Source organism: Nipponia nippon, unplaced genomic scaffold, assembly GCF_047370975.1.
Source record: "Nipponia nippon isolate SJK-2023a ecotype South Korea unplaced genomic scaffold, ASM4737097v1 scaffold_1, whole genome shotgun sequence".
In the NCBI taxonomy this organism is placed as follows: Eukaryota; Metazoa; Chordata; class Aves; order Pelecaniformes; family Threskiornithidae; genus Nipponia; species Nipponia nippon.
This window is the reverse complement of record NW_028262290.1, coordinates 27,515,186-27,535,615: the sequence shown is the minus strand read 5'-3', so window position 1 is coordinate 27,535,615 and position 20,430 is coordinate 27,515,186.

Here is a 20,430-nt window from a genome sequence, read left to right as displayed (position 1 = left end):
GGCATAAAGATGTTATGCACCTTGAACAATTTGCTGTTGGGTGCTGTCAGAGAACAGTCACTGGATTAGATGGATTGTTGGTCTGACGAGATAGGACAGTGCCTTTACTCCATCCCACCCATCCCCTAAGTAATCTCCTGCTGAAATTATATTTCAGTATATCAGTAAGTCCACTGCTAATTCCAGTTGTTATTCTCTGAGTTCTTTCTAGTTTGTGGCATTCAGTATTTACAGCATCCTTTTGGTAATGCCAAACTCCAACACAATATTTCAGGTATATTCATAAGGTACAGTCACATCTGGAGAAAGTACCAAGGGACTTCCCAGAAGCAGACAATTAATGACTATGATGAGGACTATAAGGCATCCTGCAGTAGCAATGGCACATATTTTCCAGCAATCACTGCCCAGTGCTTTGGAAATAAACACTCTCGTGTTATGCTGCTGCCTGTTAAATATCTTGGCATTTATCTCACAGCAGAGACCATCGCCTGTGCCAGGGTTCTGTTCCATTGACAATGTCTCTTAATTGCCTTGTTGTTTAAATAAACAAGACAAGATAATTAAGAGATAATGACAAAGAAATAGGATGTTAGTGATAATGGGTGGTAGATCCCTCTTTCACTCTAACTTCACTGTCTAGAGCAGCCCAGACTCTCTGCCTGCATTAAACCTCACAGCAACTTTTTGAGTTTTGAAAAGGGCCTTTTGTCCTTGCTGTTTGTCTGAATTAATCAGTAAAAGTGAAAAAGTCTGGAGGAAGAACTCAGGACTGGGAATCTGAGAGGACTGGGTGATGCAAAGGTTTTAGAAATGTAGGACGAACCTGTGACACAAAGGAAAGTGATTCTGTGCGGAGAATGACCTGGCAGAAGGAGCTGCCTGTTTGCTTCTTCAGTGGTCCTGGTAGTCCAGTACTGGCCAGCCTGAGCGGTCCTGTTTCTGCTCCTGACCAAAGCTGTTCAGCCATGCAGCCTTTTTAAGGGCTGGCCAGCAGGAATGCCTCCTTGCTGATGCCAGCTATGTGGGCTGCTGTTGCACACATGCCTTTTCAGTGCCTCTGCTCACACTTTACCTTGCTGTTCCCCCATACTGAGGGCTAATCAAAAAGGCTGCAGTCATTCTTTGAGCAATCCGTTAGGTAAAAATTAACTGAAGTGGGATATTCAGCTATTCAGAGCTAGGAACAAAGCATTTTTAAAGTGTATTCATACATGTGGGACACTAATAAAATAGATCAGTGATCTTTTCCATTCCTTACCTTGTTTCCTCAACTGGGGCTAACAGACGAAGATACAAATTCCAACAGATTTGATATGTAGAAGTCTGGGAGTACTTTTTCTTTCTCAGCCTACTAAGAGTGCAGACTGATGGATCTTATTGCTTGTCTGAGACTTTTGATTTATTTTGGTACTTAATTGTGTATATAGTTGACAGTGACCAGTTCTGCATATGATGATGCCATTGTACATTTCACAGCATCAGAACAGATTATTCTGGCAGAAACACATAGCTAAAAGCCAAGTGTATGAACTTCTGCTGAGTAAAGAGTGGTAGTGAAAGGAAAGAGAAGTTCCTTTGAACTTCTTTGAAGTTCCTGTTCTCTCTCCTGGCTTCCAGCTTGGCTGTACACTTTGCTTCAAAGACTAAAGCAGTATCATAACAGATTTGCTTCCAGTTGTCTCAATCCAAACATCTTTCCTGCTGGTTATTGATATTGATCTGAAAAGCTCCATGAAAGGATTTCAGGGCATTCTTAAAGCACTTGTGTTGGCCTCAAACTGTTCAAGCCAGCTGAATGTAAAAAAACACCATGTAGCCTTTGAGCCTGATTTTGTGTCTGTCCTAGAACAGATTATGCCTTACCAAGAAAGTTTTAATACTGGGAATAAAAAGTGAATTTTTGAGGTGCAATGTTTGCTGCACAGCTGTGTCTGCCTATATCCTGAGTCAGGAACCATGACAGACGTGAAGGACTGGCTATGTAGTCTTGTTAGATACTCAGACACTGAAGATGAGAACAGAAATATACAGCAATCTTGCTGAGTGCTGGTTTCTTCAGTTATTGCACATTGCTTTACAGTCAGTCAAAGGAGGGGTTAATTTTCAAAATTAAGGAAATACGAGAAAGATAGCTTCTCATGTAGTGGGAGATCTACCAAGACACAAACACTCATCAATAATTTCAAGCCTGCTTCTGGCAACTGTGTCAGTGGCTTGTGTCAGACTGGCCTGGAGCAGGTTGAAGAATGACTGCTGGCTTCAAAATATTTTTAGTAAGACAGAAGTACTTACATGATGCTACAGAGACACTAGGAAATCCTGTAGGTCTTTCGAACTTTGACTTTAATTTTTTTTTATTAGCTGTTATCTTCAGAGTTACAGACTAAATAGGTATGTTGATGGATAGGTAGCTTTTGTTAGGGCTGGGCTTGTGTTAGACAGGTAAATTATACTGCAGCTCAGGAAGGACTGAATTGTGTAATATTTCCATATAGCAGACTAGGAAGCTGGTTTATTGACATTGAGGAATTTGATCAAATCAGTACAATAGTTTGATGGCAGAACCAAACCTGAAACCTGCACCCTTAAGATCCTAGGGACAAATGCTGCTAGCATAGCATATTTAGATTGTTCTTCAAAGGATAATGATTAGGATACCTATTTCAGGCTGACTTTGGTCAGAGAAAATGAGGATACATGGTATGTGGATCACCAGTACATATATGACACATATATGTTTGTCTGAGCTGGAAATAACAGGCAAAGAGCTTTTACAAAAATACAGCATTACAGTGTACTACAATGCTGCCCACACCAGCACTGCTTTTGTGAAGAAGGCCCTGATAGAAAAATGCCCGCTTCTGTGATTTTTTTGTAATAAGAATAGTATTTTTGTCATGCAAAGACATGGGTTTATTTTATTCATGGGAATGGGAACTTGCTATGGCCCTATCCCCCAGGAAATCTCCTGGAATAATAGAGGCATTGAGTTTTAAAATAAGTGTTGAACATCTGATCAATTAACTATGCCACTATTAGAAAGAAACAAAGAAAAGACAAATAAAATTGAAGCTTATTTGCATCTGATTTACATTATCCTTTTGAGCATTGATTCCATTTTTATTTCATTCCACCTAATACTACTCAGATTGCAGACTGTAACCTTGCTGCACATTTACAGCTGAGTTTCATTGTTCATTTAATCATCTCAGGTGTTACTGAAATAGGGAACACTGCTGCTTGAAAGATTTCCCCTGGGGTTCATGGGAGCTGCTTGTATCCTGAGGCTGGATGAGGGGGCTTGCAGATACATTCTGGCAGTGCAGCTCTGAATTTTGATGATCATCTTTTGAAAAACCACATGGACCATCCTGTGTCAAGACCATCATTGCTGTCTCCTCCTTTTAGTCAGCAATTTGTCTTCAAGCATGCTACTTATGTCTTTTTCTTCTTCCTCCCTAAACCCTTGTTTCAGCTTAAATATTTGCAATAACACATATTCACCTCTCCCTCATTCCTCTTGTAGGCAGGAACAAACACACAGTGTCAACACTGTGCAGATATGCTTTAACCCAGTAGATTATTTCTGTGAGTTTGATGGTGAGTTATGAAATCTATGTGGTAAGCTCACAACACAAGAGGATTCTTTGATAAATGTAAGTAACTGGAATTTACTAGGCAGGTATCTTCATCAGGGACTGCTTTTCTTTCCATTTCCTAGAGTATTGCTTGCTCTGGTTCAGAGATCCAAAAAGTTAACAGTGTCGGGCAATAGACAATAGTATCCATGGTTTGAAATTCTGTTTTAACTAATATTTTATAATGTTTGCTTAAAATCTACTGTGTCTGCAAGCAACCCTGCCTGTAAAATTATCTACCATTGAACATTTGCTGTGAAAGCAAACACAAAAAGCACTATCACATTCTAAGTTAATTTGTTTAAAAATTTAAACAAATAGCAGTGAAAAATGTTTTGAAATCTCTGTTTAGCTGTAGTCTGTTTCTATTGACATAGACCTACAAGGATCTCCTAGCTGGGAGCTCTGATCTGATGTTTCCATTTGAATTCTTCAAATCAAGTTTTTTTCCCCATTTTTGACAGGCAAAATTGTGCTCAGATGCTTACGTGATGGCATCATAATGAACAAATGAATGAATAAATAAAAATGTAAAAATTTCCCCTCAGGCAACAAATTTGCTGATTTTAATGCTGGAAGTGAGGGTTAAGTGCTATGTGACAGAAACTGTACTAGCTGTTGCAAAAGGAGCTGCTCATTTTGATCAACAGCAAAACATTTGCCTTCGAATCTTGAGACTCCAGTCCCAGTTGGAGCAGCAACCTTTCCCCTATAATTAATTTTTGTGTGCTGTAGTCCATTAGAGAAGAGAGTGACAGCCTCTGGACACAGATTACTGTCTTATGTATGGCCCAAAGGAACATTATGGTCTTAATTAAAGGTGGCTCAGTATGTCAGCCATTGCAATAGTTTGAGCATTTTTAATACTGTGTCGGCATCTAACCACCTTAAAAGAATTCTGGTAGCAAGGAAACTAAGTAATTTAAAGGCAGCTCATGTTCTCTGTAAGTTTTGCAGGACTGCTATTGGGAATACTTGATAATTTATGAAGGCTTACACCACCAAATTAATTACATTTTCCTGATGCCACATGTCTTTTTCATACAAGCTAGCTCTGAATTATAAGTAACAATATTGTCCTTGTTCATTCCTTCAGTACAGGAGACAGCTTACTAATAACACTGGTAGAATTCAGTTGCTGTATTTTAGAAGTGTCATTTATTAAAGCATCACTACAGTTAAGGTGGTGTGTGCTCCTCTAATATTAACCCTGATTTCTGCTGTACGTATTACTGAGTCGCGGTTTTGAGCCTTTGGCACGGATTTGATTCAGGAGCATTTTTTAAATATAAAAAATAAGTTTATGGGAAGTGGCCAATGCAGACTTGCTGTGATATGCAGGAGGTACAAAGCTACATACTCTACTGTTTTGTGTGGGAAAGAGGTTATAGTACAAGCCTCTGTTCTGACAGACAAAAACTCCTAGGGGTCCTTACCATAGATAACTCATTGTTTTCTGGTGTCAGTGAGCTTCCTCTGAGGCCCTGCAATCTTGAATTGTGCTTGGGTTTTGCATAGCAGATACTCGGAAAGTTTGACAAACTCTCCTAATGAGGTTGGCTTAGAAAGAATCAATGTTTTTCCATTGTTTTTTGTAAATTAAAATAAAATCAATTTGAATAGATCGTATATAAATATAGCTAACCCCTCAACTTTCAATTAGTAAGGAGAGAAATAAATGGAACATATATTTTCTTGACTAACATTTTAGAATATTGAAACTTTCTTTTGTGCCCCTTCCACTTTTTTTCTTATTTGTATCAAGATGATAGAAGAGAATCTAGGGCTGCTTTTGGAATTGTTTTCAAGAGTGATTTGTACTATGAAACACACTTGCATGATACACTATTACTTAAAATGAAAATTGGATTTGAGATAAAATTCCAGGAGGAGAATTTTTCACAGGAAACCTCACTTTTCTGTAGTTCCTTTGAATTCTGAAGTTTGGTCTGTGAAAGAAACCTTGCTGTTGTGAAGTTTCAGCAGACTCAGGGGAATCCAATGGTACCATTTAATCTCAGTCTTGAAAGATAAAGAAAAAGCTGCTTCCATCCAGTAAAGAGCAGAAGTAAGAAAAGAAGAAAATCCCTCTGTCTGTCCTCATCCCCTTAAACAAATAATGAATTTCAAAACTAATTGAATTGTGTAAATAACATCATTCTAAAATAATTTATTTTATTCTCCAAATGAACAAATATGCCACAGCCCCAGTCAGAATAGAAAATGAAATAAGGAAAATGAAATGCAAATAAACTCTCTTAATGTAACAGTAAGGGTTACATCTTAGCAAACCATTGGCACTCAGCATGTATTTCGATGTTAGGCCTTTTCAGAGTGGGTCCCAAAGCAACAGATCCCAAAGCTAATTACAGTCTGGTTATTTTCTATTTTCAGTTGTCAGTGTTGGATGGCCCCATTGCTGCAAAAATTTGTAGAAACCACGATGTTTAAGAATTTGCATTAAGCATTATTAGTAGGCTTAATGTAGATCACATTAGTAAGTGTTTTCAGAACCTGGACATGAATGCTACTAACCATTTGAGCTATTACAGTTATTTATATTTTATTTTTTCATCAAAAAAACCAACCCACCCACTGCCAAACCAGCTTTATTTCAGTGCATATTGAAGTCACTTTTGAAAGTCAAGGCAGGATGTGGGAGAGTCATGTCCTCTTTTGGCTTTCTCTTGGAGGAAGTTGGCATGTTCTTATGGGGACAGGGAGAAGTAAGAGTCAGAAGAACAGATGGTTTGAGGAATGAATCAGGAATGCTGAAAAGTTTGCTAGGATGCGAGGTCTGAATTTGGTTATTTTGGAGGTGGAGAATAGTTTAGGTGGGAAGATAAGCCAAGAAGGACAGAACAAATTAACACTGGAAAAAGTCAGCGGGATCTCAAGAGTTCTGCCAGAAGTGTTTTGTCAAAACCATGCAAGACTGGAAGAACCAAATACAGGGATAAATCAGGTCTGACATTAGCAGTGCTGACCATTAGTGGAAAAAAGGGTAAATGAGGGAGAGCTAAAAATGGAGAAAACCAAACCAATATAATGGAAGGAAAAGCAGAGAACAGAGAGGATGAGTTCAGCTTACTGATGCTGAAAAACTAATGTTCACACAAAGGCCAAGTTATAGGATATTGATGGCTGACTGTGAAAGACACCAGATCATGGTTGAATGCATGATTGAATACGTAGTAAATACAGACAGTGGAGAGAGGGATAGAGAGGGGTTAGCTGGCAAGTCAGTGGCAGCAATACCCAGGAGAAGTCAAACATTGCATGATTCTGGAGGTGAGGGAAGAAATAGAAATATATAGGAAAACTGAGTGAAAGGCAGTCTTGCACCATGGCCATGGCTGGAATCAGTTGCCATGTGGACAGGGAAAAAGATAACAGCAGCCACTATCAGCTACCACTTTAACCTGAAGTGTATGACCCACAACAAGAGGTGTTATGACAGGGTCTCACACCCTTTTGATCTCCTGCTAGATTCCTATTTAATCCACAGGGTGACAGATGTAAAAGAGGGCTCTCTGTAATGGAAACACTGAAAAGACAGGTTCAGGCAAAGACATCCAGACCTCTGTGAGAATCAGTAACTTGGGGGAAAGAAGTTGGAAGAGAGAAGGAACTGAAAGAAGGGGTTAGGTTAGGAATGAGGGTGTGAAAATTAGGGAAGAAAAAGTGAAAAGGATAGAGATGTTAGGATCAAGTCTAGGAGGTGAAGAGGAGCAGATGTTGCAGTGGATTCTGTGTTTGCTTTGATGTGAAGAGCAGTAGTGCTGGAAGAGAGGAGGGAGGGAAAGTCCTCTGGAGCTAACAGGAACATGACAAAGTGTGATGAATGAGGGAATGGAGCTGTAGGATGCAGAGGACAAAAACAAGCAGGACAAAATTCTTCAAAACAAGAATGGGGTGAAAAGAGCCTATTTCAACACAATTATTGGGAAGTACAACACAGAAAAACCAAAGAGGTACTACTGAAAGCACCATGTATAGATGTACCCTACTTGGAACGTGCTGGAAGATCTTGCATCCTCTTGCTAGAGGAGAGTGAAAATGTTATTGGACAATGACACTACAGGATCAGTGCAGGAAAAATAATCTTGAAGCTAGCAGCTCTCCAGTGCTTAGACTTAACACTTCTCCCATTGAGGTCTTCTGCTCCAGTATTTTCCTTTCTGCTGCATTATGGAGCCATTCTCCACTTTTCAGCTATATCAGTTACATGTATATTAGAGATCAGGCTCCAAATATTAGTGATTCTGCAGAGAAGACCATGCTGAACTAAAGGTGAATTACATTTTCTGCTGCATTTAGTCTTCAACTCTGAATAATGTTTGGTCATCTACACATTATGTTAAGTACAATGGATGCTGAAGGCCTTCCAGGTAGTGACATCTGGTTGTGCTACTTTACAGTACAAAAAATGCCTCGAGGAACTAAGCCTCAAGTAGTTCAGCATCTGTTTCAGGTTGTTTCAAGAGATCGTATACTCCTTGTAAGCTTGCCCATGAACAATTCTTACATGAGCTTTGACAGCAGCAACATTTTTCTGCTTTTTCTGCAGCATCCAGTTAGAAGTTTATCTTTTTAAGGATTTGTTTGTGCTCTGAAATGTAAATCTATCTGAAAGTGGCTGGTAAAAACTATTTTAATTGAACATCAATAATACTGTAAATACTTGCAAGGGCAAAAGTATATTCAACAACCCTTCACACAGCCAAGAACTATTTAGCTAGAATGGTACTGAATGAGTTTTGTCCCCATCTCTGCTTAAAACTAAAGGAAATCCAGTTCTTTGTCAGACCATTCAGGAGTTTGCCATCCGTTATCACCCTCTGTCTTCTGATAGCAACAATGTCCTTCAATTTCTCTTTGTCACTAATAGCAAAATTCTCTGTAACAGTTGCACAGTAGGCAATAACTCGAATCAAAATCCTTCTTAGAAGGCAAAGAACATTTGATTTCTGACCAAAAATGAGGTTCTCCATCTTTTGTTCTGTCTTGAGCCAATGACTCCTGAGTTTGCATAGCCTTAATCCAGATATTGTTTTATTTTGAACTAAACCTGAAATCTGACAAACTGGAAAGAACAGCAGTTAAACGGTATTGTAACTTTTCAGTGATACAAATATAAATTGACAACAAATGGCTGCCCTAGGCCAGGGCATATTAACTGAGGACCACAAGATGGTGCTGCTATAATTGGCCTGGTTTTAGTCTAGCTCAGCTCAATAAACAAGAAAATACTTTGCCTTCTCTCCTAAAGAGGCAACAAGAAATGACTCAATATGAATGAGTTACTTTGTTGTTCCCCTACACCTTTACAGCAATGTGGAATTTGTTTTCAAAGTGTCAGGATGACAGACAGAGCTACATCCTCTTGTCTCTCCTTCAGCACCTCCAATGGTTGGGCAGCTCTACCCTGTGGGAGTTTCTTTATAAAATATACTTATATTGCAAGCAATTGTCTGCCGTAGAATGTGTTAAGGAAGAAATAATGTGAGATCCCTGATGATGGCATATCCAGACACAACACTGCAGCCAGATCTGTGCGTATCTGAAGAGACGTTGCCTTAACTTTAATAGGTGAAACATCCTCCACTTGTAATCGCTTGAAAGGGATGGCCAGAATGGTTGGGTATTTGCCAGCTACATCAGGGTATGGATAATTCTCCCAGCTCTATACTTGTTCATTGCAGCCCCCCTTAAAGCCACTAAGTATTTGGGATCTAGAGCTGCTCCCTAAGAAAACAAACTTTGTAGCAAAAGTCTCCAAGGACTATTGTAAAGGTCTTCTGATGCATCTTGCTGGGAAGACTAGGAGGCAATTGCACTTACCTGACCCCCTGCTGAGTTTATATTCCTCCAGCCATTGCCCCTGGCCCCTGGGTGCACCAATGGATATATGTAGGTCCACATGAGCAGGAGATTGCTGTGCTGATTTAAAAATGCCCCCTGTTCCCTCATGCCAGTTTTTCTCTGTCAGGGCTGCTGTGCTACAACAGGAGGGAGCACATGCCTGAGCCTCAGGACCACCAGTCCCTGCAGTTGGCACGCTGAAATGCCCAGCAAAGGTGACTTTGCGCTGTGGCTGAGGGCGGTGCTTAGGGCCATTCATTGGCACGCGTTCCCTTCTGCCATCTCTGCTGCTGGGCGATAACTGCTGGCAGATGACTGTGAACATCTAAGAGCTTTAAAATGTCCCAGAAAATTCCCCACGTTTTTTTTTGTCAGAGTCTTTGCATTGTGCTGCCCTCATTAGTTTCCCTGTATTGCTTGTCCTAGTCCAAGTGAAACCACTGAATGAAAGGGACATCTTTTGTGGTAATAATAACATCAATTTCTGCTGGATTACGACTTCATTTATCTATCTATTAGCAAAAAATGACAGCAAAAAGGTGTATGCAGGAGCACCTTGAATAGATCCATAATAAGAATATCACTGTTGTTGCGGTGAACTCAATAAATAGCCTGTTGGCTGCAATGAAAGAGTTGCTGAGAATAAACTGTACTGAGAAATAGCACTGATATGTCCATATCAACCATGAAGGAATCAGGAGGGACAAATAAAGAAAGTCAACTCTTATCCTGGAACTGAAATGCATCTGTTTTGAGCACACACACACACACGTGCACAGTAGTAGTGCATTCTTTATTTATTTATTGCGTTTTCACCAAGGACTACTGCTAAAATGTTATGACAGACAGTTCTTGAAATATTATATGATTTATCTGGAAGCAGAATGAACTCGATGTGTTGTTATATGATCTGGGTTTGTGTGAATATGTTCCTGTTTTAGCACACTGAAGACTGATGTTGAGTTGATACATACACACACTGGCTTCTTCACAGCTGTTTAAATTGTGCCCTCTTGGTTTGCTCTGCAGACTTCCATGAACATTTAGATTTATGTTGCCTCCCTCATGACACCAGTGCTGTTGGTTGAGCTTGTGATGCTGAAGAAAGTGGTTTGGTTTTGCTGGGTCTGCATGAATAGTGTTTTAGGAGAACTTCTTTAAGTGAGAACAACCTCCTTTTAAAGTCTCACATGTGATCTGAGCCTTAGAGAGATGCTGGAATGGACATGGAGATATTAAGCAATTCAGTAATGCCTTTGTGATAAAAAAGGAAGGAGGCCTTTTGGCCTCTGGAGTTGCTTTTTAAGTTAAATTGGCATGGCATAGATTACTGATGGCTACCCCACATGCAACATATTACTCCCATGGATTACACACAAGGATTTTAAGAAGGAAGAGCAAGGATTTCCTTGAGCCTCTGTTTTGTGGTCAAAAAATGTACTTCATTACCTTTAAACTATTTGTACTAAAGTTGGGTTGACCATGCATGAGTAGCTGATGGTTTCTAAACTTCTTACAACTCCTTGCTAAAAGAAAAAACTACTACTCCGTTAATTTTTTCTTTAATTTTTTTAATATTTTAATTAATAAGTATTATTCTTTGTTGCTCTTTCCTGTAACATTTTTCCCCACAATTTATAATCAGTTTATCTAGATGGCCACTGCAACCTGCAGCACAAATAACTCAAGTCCATATAGAGTTCTACCATGTCTGTCATCAGTGGTAAAGAAGTGTTTGAGAAAAAAGGTAAATGCCAGTACCAGTGTTTTTTCCCTGTAAATGTCCAACATGAAGAGCTCAGAGCACAGCAGCTTTGCTGAGAACTCCCTGACAGGCTTTATGAAGATTTGTCCATTACTATTATTTCTGGTTGCTGGTCTGTGGGCAGTTCTGGAGGCTCATTGACTTCCACCACATCAGACAGGGAATAGACCTCTTGGGTTCAGGATGAGCAGTTGGGTTTGCATTCTTGAAGAGATGGGTGAAGAGGCAAGAAAGCAAGATCTGGTCCTACAGGTGTCTGTGGGGTGGTCCCAGTGGCAAGAGCATGAAGGTGGCATAGTTTCACAGCATTGCTCTTGGAGCCATAGGAGCCCATTCTCTGCTGGGTGCAGAGTCTCACTGGCACGCCTCAGTATGCTCTTTGCTGTGGCACCATCACTCAGGAGATCCTACTTTCTATTTCTTTAGTGTGTTCCCTTCCTAAAGTAATAATTCATGCTTTCAAATGTGCAGGCATAATCAGCTGTACACTCTGACACTGCCAGCGTGCTTTGGATGGAGGTTAAGAAAATGGCTTGTGGCATTTGGGCATGCTGGGGTCTAGTGGCCAGGTTGGCCTGTGCCTGGCAGCACAGTGCAACATGGCTGTTGGGTCAGTGAAGAAGTGCCTATGCTTGGTGACCTCCCCAGCCTTCTGCATCCTTCCCTGACATACTGTTTCTGCCTCTCAGCCAGGCATCACACACACGCTGGAATGGGCATGTGAAAAGAGGAAGGCAAGGTGCTCTTTATGTGCTGGGGAAAACCTACCGCCAGCCTTAAGCATTGGCCAAGAGCATTGTCATTTCAGAATTACTCCTTATACATTGATCTCTGGTGGGCTCAGCACTGTACAAATCCTCCTTTCTGAGTGGCTCTCACCTTTGCTTCTCCTCTGCGCTTGGGCAGAGAAGGATTTCCTTCTCTTACTGGCTAGAGGAGGTGAGGTCAGAAGGAGAAAGAGCTTGGGTGGCCGAGTTGCAGGTGGCGAAAGAGCTGGGAAGGGTCTCCAGATGGCTGACGTAAGGGTTCATAAAACGATGAGGGCCCAACCCTCATCGTTCCTTTAAACTTAAATATTTGTATGTGTTACTAAACCATCATGTAAAACTATATAAACGTTTTCACATGTTGAACTACAGATTAACTGTGGTGCTTATGATGATAATTAAAACCACAAACACAACATATTGTGAAAAATATCACATGCACATTTAATTCTGATTCAAATTTCCAGGCATGCAGTCAGGGAAAGGAATTACTGGGTGCCTCTTGAAAGTTGTTCTTTGTATTCAGCAAATTTTAGGCAATGCTGAGTATTTTGCAGGATTGGACCTCTTTATTAGTAGAATTTGGAGAAGACCTTTCATTCTTTCTGGAGTTATTGTTTGGATTGGAATTCTTTGAACTACTTTTTAAAGTGAAAGACAGACATATAGGGATTTGATGTGATCGGTATATAATATTTCAGAAAAAGACTAATTTTTGAATATTTCAAACTATTAAAAAGGGTGTAAATCTGCAGGGGTGAGGGGAAAAAAGAGTTTTACAAAAGTATGTTTTCTTTTGGGCTTGTAATTCTTTTACTTAATGCTTGCAACATCAAGACAACTGTTTCTGAATGTTGCTTTGAGTATCTGCTTTTGGGGATGTTTGTTTCCTGTCCACAAACTTTGCCATGCAGCACTGAGTCTGTAGCTTGGTCTCAGAGCCAAACAAGTCAGGACATTCATTTGGGGTCTTGTCGTTCCATGAAGCATGAAGAAACACCAATTAGGCTGAAATGTAATAGCCACATCAGCAGCTGAAGAAAATAAAAATGGACCCTGAATAATTATTTTTATATGTATATTTTTGAATTTTTTAACCAGTCTCATAAATTTTTTAAAGTTTGAGACATGTTTTTGAATGTTGGTGGTAAGCAAGACTAGAAACGAGGCAAGCAGCAGTATCCTTTCCAAAGCAATCTAGAGCCCAAGACACAGAGGTCATGACTCTTACCAGCAGAATAGAGACGGCAGAGTAACTGCCTGATGCAGGTGGAAATATAACCTGTTTTGCACAAATTGCAAGTCAAAATGGGATAGTTTGGTCTTTAGACTTCTCCAACCTCATTGAAGTGCCTAATTCTAATGTAATCCTGCTCTGAACTTTCTGTTCACGTACAATTTTGGGCCTAATTCTTCACTAAAGATGTGTCTGCACAGTGCAAAGTGGCACTGTAGGAGAGAGACTGCGATGCGCTCTGAGCAGGCAGGAGTATCTCCAAGGCACACTGCAGCAACTTGCACAGAAATTGTTGTGAGAGTTGGGACCGCTGCAATGTTAGCACATCGCGGATGGGGCTATTTGAAGGATCTTTACACCGTCCTGTACTAAACAGTAGAGATGTGCCCAAGCTACATGTGTGAAACAAGTAGTAGTAAAAGCTTAATGATCCAAGGAAACCATTAAAAATACCCAAGGTTTTTTGTCAACAATCAGAAGCATTCAAAATTAGCAATAATGAATAAATTACATAAATTTTAAAACAGAAATAATGATTTGAACTGTCATAGGTCATGTTTAAGATTCAAACAGATAGAGATCCTAGGGTATTTAAAGAGGCAATCTCTTAAAATTTTTTTTTTTTTGTTTTAAAAAAGAAGCCATTTTTCTGCTATAAAATGTTTTGTCAAAATTGTTGAGCCTATTCTTTTATTTTGTTTTATGCAGGGTTTTCTTCTCCTTTAGGTTTCTGAAAATTTTCAAATTAATTTTTTCTCAACCTAAGTTCTCCGTAAACAATCACCAAAAATGAGCAAAGACATATTTCTTTCCATTAAAACATTTTTTTTCCCACAAAAAGTAATATTTTAAGAAATCAACAGTTTTTGCGAAATATTACACTTCAGGGAAAAAAAAAAAAAAAGCCACACAAAAAAGAAGCGATACTTCTGGAAAAAAAAGACGTGATGTTAAATTCTGAGCAGCTGTAATCCAAAACAACACCTTGCAGAGTGTCGAGAAATTATAGCTACAGAGTCAGCAAAACACAGGTGTAAAGGGCTCCCTCTGTGGAGCACAACTAGCTGCGATGTTTGCTGCATATTTGAGTTTATTGGGATGTTGTCTTGGGAAGTCTTGCTGGCAATCTTCTCTGGGAATCTGAATGCAGTGTGAGAGAAACATCACACTGAGCTGCTCAGCTTGAACCTTGCACTATGCCTGCTGTGACGCATACCATTATAATTACTATTGTTTTTAGGGTTGGTTGGGGTTTTTTTTTTTTGCTCTGCATTAATGTAACCAAGACCATAACAGCAGCATATGCACAACAAAGCTGCTAACCGAGGAAATATCAGGCTTACAGCATTTCTTTGCACCACAGTTGCTTATCAATGAAGCGTATATATAGCTTAATTAACATAACTGGAACGACTATAATTATGCTATCATTTTGTTTACTTTAGCACATTCTGTTGAGGTATATGGGTAGCAATATTTGTTATTGAAATATTCCCCCTTGCTACATTCAGGCTGTTTAATTATCCTGTTAGTCTATTTTATTGATGGTGTGATTTAGTTGCTTAAAAGTGAGGAAAGTGTTAAAGTCCACAAACTCTAGGATTACATATTCTTCTGTTTTGGATCTTGGACACAATCTGATAAAGCTTTGAGTAGTTCTTACTCATGCAAGTAAGGCGGTCCTGTTATAATTAATGTCACTATTGGCTTAAATAAGACTTTGGAGGCTAGAAGACTAAAAATAAAAATAATCAAGAACATATGCAGCAAAAAGCCTTTCAGGCTTCCCATTTGAGAAAGTGCAAAGTTGCTAGTTTGGGATAGCACTGCTAGACAAAGACAATGAAGGAAAATGATATCAAACGTCTCTTTTTCCCTGGCTTAGACTGCCCTACTGAAATGAAATTGCATCCGTTTTTAGTAAAAGCAAGATATCTCTCCCCCAAAAGTTTCCTAAGAAGGTTCCTTGTGGAGGCAGGATGATGCTTAGCTCAGCTTTTGTATAGTTCACATGGACGCCTACATCTTCGTGGCTTCAGCAGTGGTGTCACCAGTGCTCTCTAGGTCCATGAAAGCCTGAGCATCCTTGGTGTGTTGTAGTGTGACCACAGCTCAGGAGAGGCAACCACACCACGTTCTTATCCCTCATGGCCTTGTCTTAGGGCAGGAGGGGAAGGGAAGGGCACATGGTGTGCCCGTCCTTGCTGGTAGATATTTCTAGAGGTTTGAGGTGGCAGAAATCCTTGTGATGCTGTTGCCTTGAACTTCCCTCGCCCTCATGCACCCACAGTGTGGGCACACAAAGCCCTTCACTGGCTTTCAGCAACAGAAGCGGTGCACAACCAGCTCACGCAGTAGAGACCTGGGTCCTCTGCACCCTTGCATTTCACCAGGGTTAATGCCTCTCACTTTATGATGGTGTGCAGAACATTAATAAAGCAAGTCATGTTTGTACAGCTATATGATTTCCATAATTAGGAATGTCAAGAGTATATTTTAAGGTAAGGATGTATAAATTAACATAGACATACTGAGAGTGTTGGCAGTTTACCACACCTTTGGGTGTAGTCCAGGGCCTTTCTTCACATTAAAGGAATAACAAAGGTTCTCTCAGGTCTCTTGCTGAGTTTGCTAGTTGGTTGGAAATGTCTTTTTTTTGTTTTTTGATGGAGCAAAACTGTTCATGGTAGTGTTTTCATTGGGAGTGTACCTCTTATGTGCAAGCTGTCATATTTACAGTCACTTCTACTCGGGAACAAGTTTACTTCTCAAGCTGACACATACCACAGATGAAGTGCCTTCAACATGTTTAAGGTCAGAGGTATCTAAATCTTCCCAGGGATCTTCTGATGAAAACCGGATGGCCTGAAATCTTCCCTCTCCGCTCCCTACCAGCCCATTTACACAAAGACGATATAGATGTCTAATTTAAAGATGCCAAGTATAAAAGGGTGTGGGGGGAAATTTAGTGGTTTTTTTTTTTCCTGAAAATTTCAATCACACCACAGTCAAAAGAAGAGGAATAAATGAAGAAGCAACACATTTCAATCCCACTGTTAAGGAAGTCTCACAGTGGCTTTGCTGCCTGCCTGTGTTTCTTTACCACTCTTGGTCAGGCACCATATGTAAATGAACACTGCTTACATGCAAGCTCTCCCTTAGAGTTACATCAGCTACTCCTAATAAAAGCTCAATATGTGAAACTTAATCATCTACCAGATGTTTTTATTTACCAGTTCTTATTTTTTATTTAAAGTTGCTCATGGGGTTTTCTAGTCACTTGGATCTAATTTAAATGAGTAGACACAAATTCATCTCTGACAATATATCATTAAAGTGACGCAGTTTACATAAGAGACAAATTTTATCCACAAAACATATTTTTTTAAGAATAAAGTAATCTGTTACTGGAACACAACCACATATACACTCCTTCTAACCCCTGGCCATTCCCATGAACATGAAGAACTGAGGACATATAACCTATGGAGACCGATACACACACATGCGTCTCTTTCCATTTCTCTCGCTGCCATCCCAAGGTCTTTAGCATTGAAATGATGGCTGATTCTCTCTCCTTGTCTTATACAAGCACAAAGAAAGAGAGAGGACTGAGGCTCAGAGACAAGGATGTCAATGTCCAGTGAAAACAGTGAAAATTGTGCCTTAAGAACTGCAGGATTGAACTGCCATTGCAGTGTGTGAGACTAATTGTAATTTTTATCCATATCTTGCTCTCTTCCTCTGGCATACTTGTGGCATTTGCTCTCTCACTGTAGCCCATTAGTAACAGGGAGCACAGAAGTGTTTCATGGGCTGTAAAGAGCAGAGACCAAATGTTGTGACGTGTCTGCCAATGACCATGGCTGGACTTGCCGATCCTCGTCTTTCACTTTTGTGCTCCTGTTTCAGACACTACATATGCAAATGTCTTTCTGCTGTTTGCTAAATCGTCCTTGAAGTCTAACCCTTTCTATTCCCAGCTTGACTTCTCTTAAGTACACTGTCAATCATGTTAGGGTTTTCTAGATGTGTGATGGTGTAGTGGGTTTTATAGACACTGGTTTCACTTGCTAAAAATATATGCTTTAATTTTCCACTGTGTTTTCTTAAATTCAGAATGAGGAAGTGAAATCTCTTCTGATTCAAACAGCTTTCTAGTATTCTGCGGTTGTGTGTAGAACAACGACCTCACTCTGAAGCGTGTGACGGACAGCACAGTCACTTCATTGAGGTGACACAGCACGACGATATCTTCCTGCTCTGAAACCTTTGGCAGTGACTGCAGCCACAAATGTGAGCAAAACCAGATTGTAAATACAGGTTGTTGAAGAGCAGTTGCTGCAAACAGCTGTTGAAGACCAGGAACTCCTAAGGCCCCTTTCCGTTCCTTGCTGCACTTTAACCATGGGCACCCCTCCTCAGCCAGTTGCAGACAGTTACGCGCTCTCTTTTCCTGTGCTCGCAGCTTGATACAGCCTTACTGAACTTACTGCTGGGAGTATGTATGTGCACTAACTGCACAGCGTCCAGACACCCTGCTGCCTCGGAGAGGTGACCTGAGACCCTCACCCCTTGCACAAAGAGAGTCTTGCTCTATCTGCTGAGGCTCTCAGCAATACCATGCTGTGAATCATTTTATCGTCATCTGGGAAAGCAAACAGGATTTTGCCCTTTATTTTGGTGTTGTTTGCGCTTGCCGCTTGAACTCTTGCCCTCCCCATCCCTTTTCCTACCACAAGCACTGCTTCTGCTCCCCTTCCCCTCCCATGCAGTCCCTTTGCCTTTGCCCTTCCTTCTCCTCTCCTACAGTTCGTGTTTCCCTTGTACCGGGTTATCTCAACTGTTTATATTAAACTCCTCTGCTAACCACATGGCATTTGTGCAGCTGCACATCCCACTCAGGCTTACTCCATGCCTTCTTTGTTTACTCGAGGTGCAGGTGACAGCAGCATGGGCCGGAGCGACCAGCTGGCGCTGTCAGGAAGAGCAATAGGTAAAGCTTTGCTTGAACAAGCCTAAACTCCTGTGGTCACTAACGGTTTGTCTGTGTGCCCAGCCTTAGCCTGGTGAGACCTACTGGTTTATGCAACTGGGAAACAAGTAGCGTCTTCCTTTGAAGAAGGGGATTTTTGAAAAGTACCAAAATGAGCGAGGAATGAAAGCCTTGTTAAAGGGAGCCTGGCACACCCCATGCGCAGCTGACGGTGCATGTGGTTTTGTGAGGATCCCCAAGTCCTGTCCACTGCTGTGATCCACAGGGATGTGCCTGCAGTGGGCAAGGCAAAAGCAGCAAGCAAGGAAAATAACTGCAGACAACCAAAACCGCTGTGGGAACATCCACTGCATGACACGTCTTCCAAAGCTGGGACTACCGCAGGGCACTGAGACTCTTCAATAAAGAGCCTCAAGGTATCTAATGACCACAAGTGGCAGAGGTTTATGGTGTATACTTACATGTACACCCTCCAAGCATTGCTTTTCCTATAAGACCATGTTGACCACTGCAGTGGTGGGAGTGTTTGTTCATGTGTACTGGCTACCTCAAACCACTGCCTTTGCAGAGGACAGCCGCTATGTAGAGAGCTTCTTTACCTACCTTAGTCATGTCCCAAGACAAGAAACTAATCCTTTTCTCAGAACAAAGTGTCTCTTGCAACCCCAAACTGAGACAGGTCACAAATATATTGCATTTTTATTCAAACCAGCAATTGTTTAATTGTGTTGTTTTTATCAGCAAATTGCTTTCTTTTAAAATTACCCACATGTGACAAGTCACATTGTAATGCATTACTTCAGGCTGTATCTTTCATGTTGCATTAGAGTGAGACAAGCTTAACATCATTTGATGCTTGCAACCTGCTTCAAACATGGCATGTGAAAGATTTGAGAGATGAATGTTTCAGGGGAAACAAAGAGTTTACAGATTTCTCTTCCATTTTATTTACATTTTCCTCCCTTTTTAGTTTCAAATTGAAGTTAACTAGTGGGGTTGTTAGAGAAAGAATTAATCAATTCATCTACTTTTCTTACTTGTAAAAATTCTGTCAATTTCCAATTGTTTGCTTGACTTCCGTTTTATATTTTCCCAACTTTCTAACTGAGAGGAAAAGCTACCTGCTGACTATTAGGAAAAAGTTTTCTAACAGAACAGCAATCAGATTGGAGAAAGGATGGATACAGGTTCTCTTAACGGGTGCTGATAACAGAAGAAACAATTCTCCTGAAAGGTGAAGGTTTGTATGGCTAAATCCCACATGGTCAGCCTTTTCTCTTCTAAGGTATTTTTAATTCTCTAATTCAAAGGTGAACATAGCAACTCTCTCATACAAATGAACATACTTGCTTCACAACAACAGTGAGGAAAAACAAAAGAAAAATAATCTGGGTTGTTAGAGTAGCTTCAAATAATTTAATTTAGCATATTTATTGTAATTGATTTATACCTAAACACACTAAAAATGCGTATTTGTCTTAGGAAAGTAGCAAAAGGAATATTTTAATATTTGAAGTTTTGGGCTTTTTCTCCTAGAAAACTGTTTTGTCAAGAAATGTTTTCCTGAAACATTTCTGAGCACATGCTAGTTTCTTCCATACCCTGTATACAAATAGCAATATAAGCATGCTGGTGCTTAGAGTCTGCCTGAAGAGTTTTCTGCTTTCCTCACTACTTGTATTTTATTTTCTCTGAGACTATTAAGATGTTGTACTTACAGTAAGAGACTATAGTTAAGTATGAATATAAGCAGGTTCATGATTCACACTGGGCTAGACACTGATGTTTTTATTCCTTCTGAACCATCCTATTTTGCGCCATGAGATCACAATAATTTCAATGGGATGACTTGGACTATGAACTCAGTTCATTATATGCGTAGGTAACACATTCTGGTTTTATGGACTTCTTCAGTGTGAGGATCTTTATTTTAACTGCACATTTCATCTGGTATAGATGCTAATATAACTACAACAACCTAGTTCTCCATCATTTCAGGTCTTAAAATTATGATTTTAAAAGACATGTTCTGGACCAGCCAAGAAGCAGAATCCTAATGTGGGAACCATGGGATAACATTATATAATTCCTGCGTATGAAATGACCAAAATGGTCTTTTCTCATGTCAAAATCTATTAAACTATAACTTTATCTTTTGT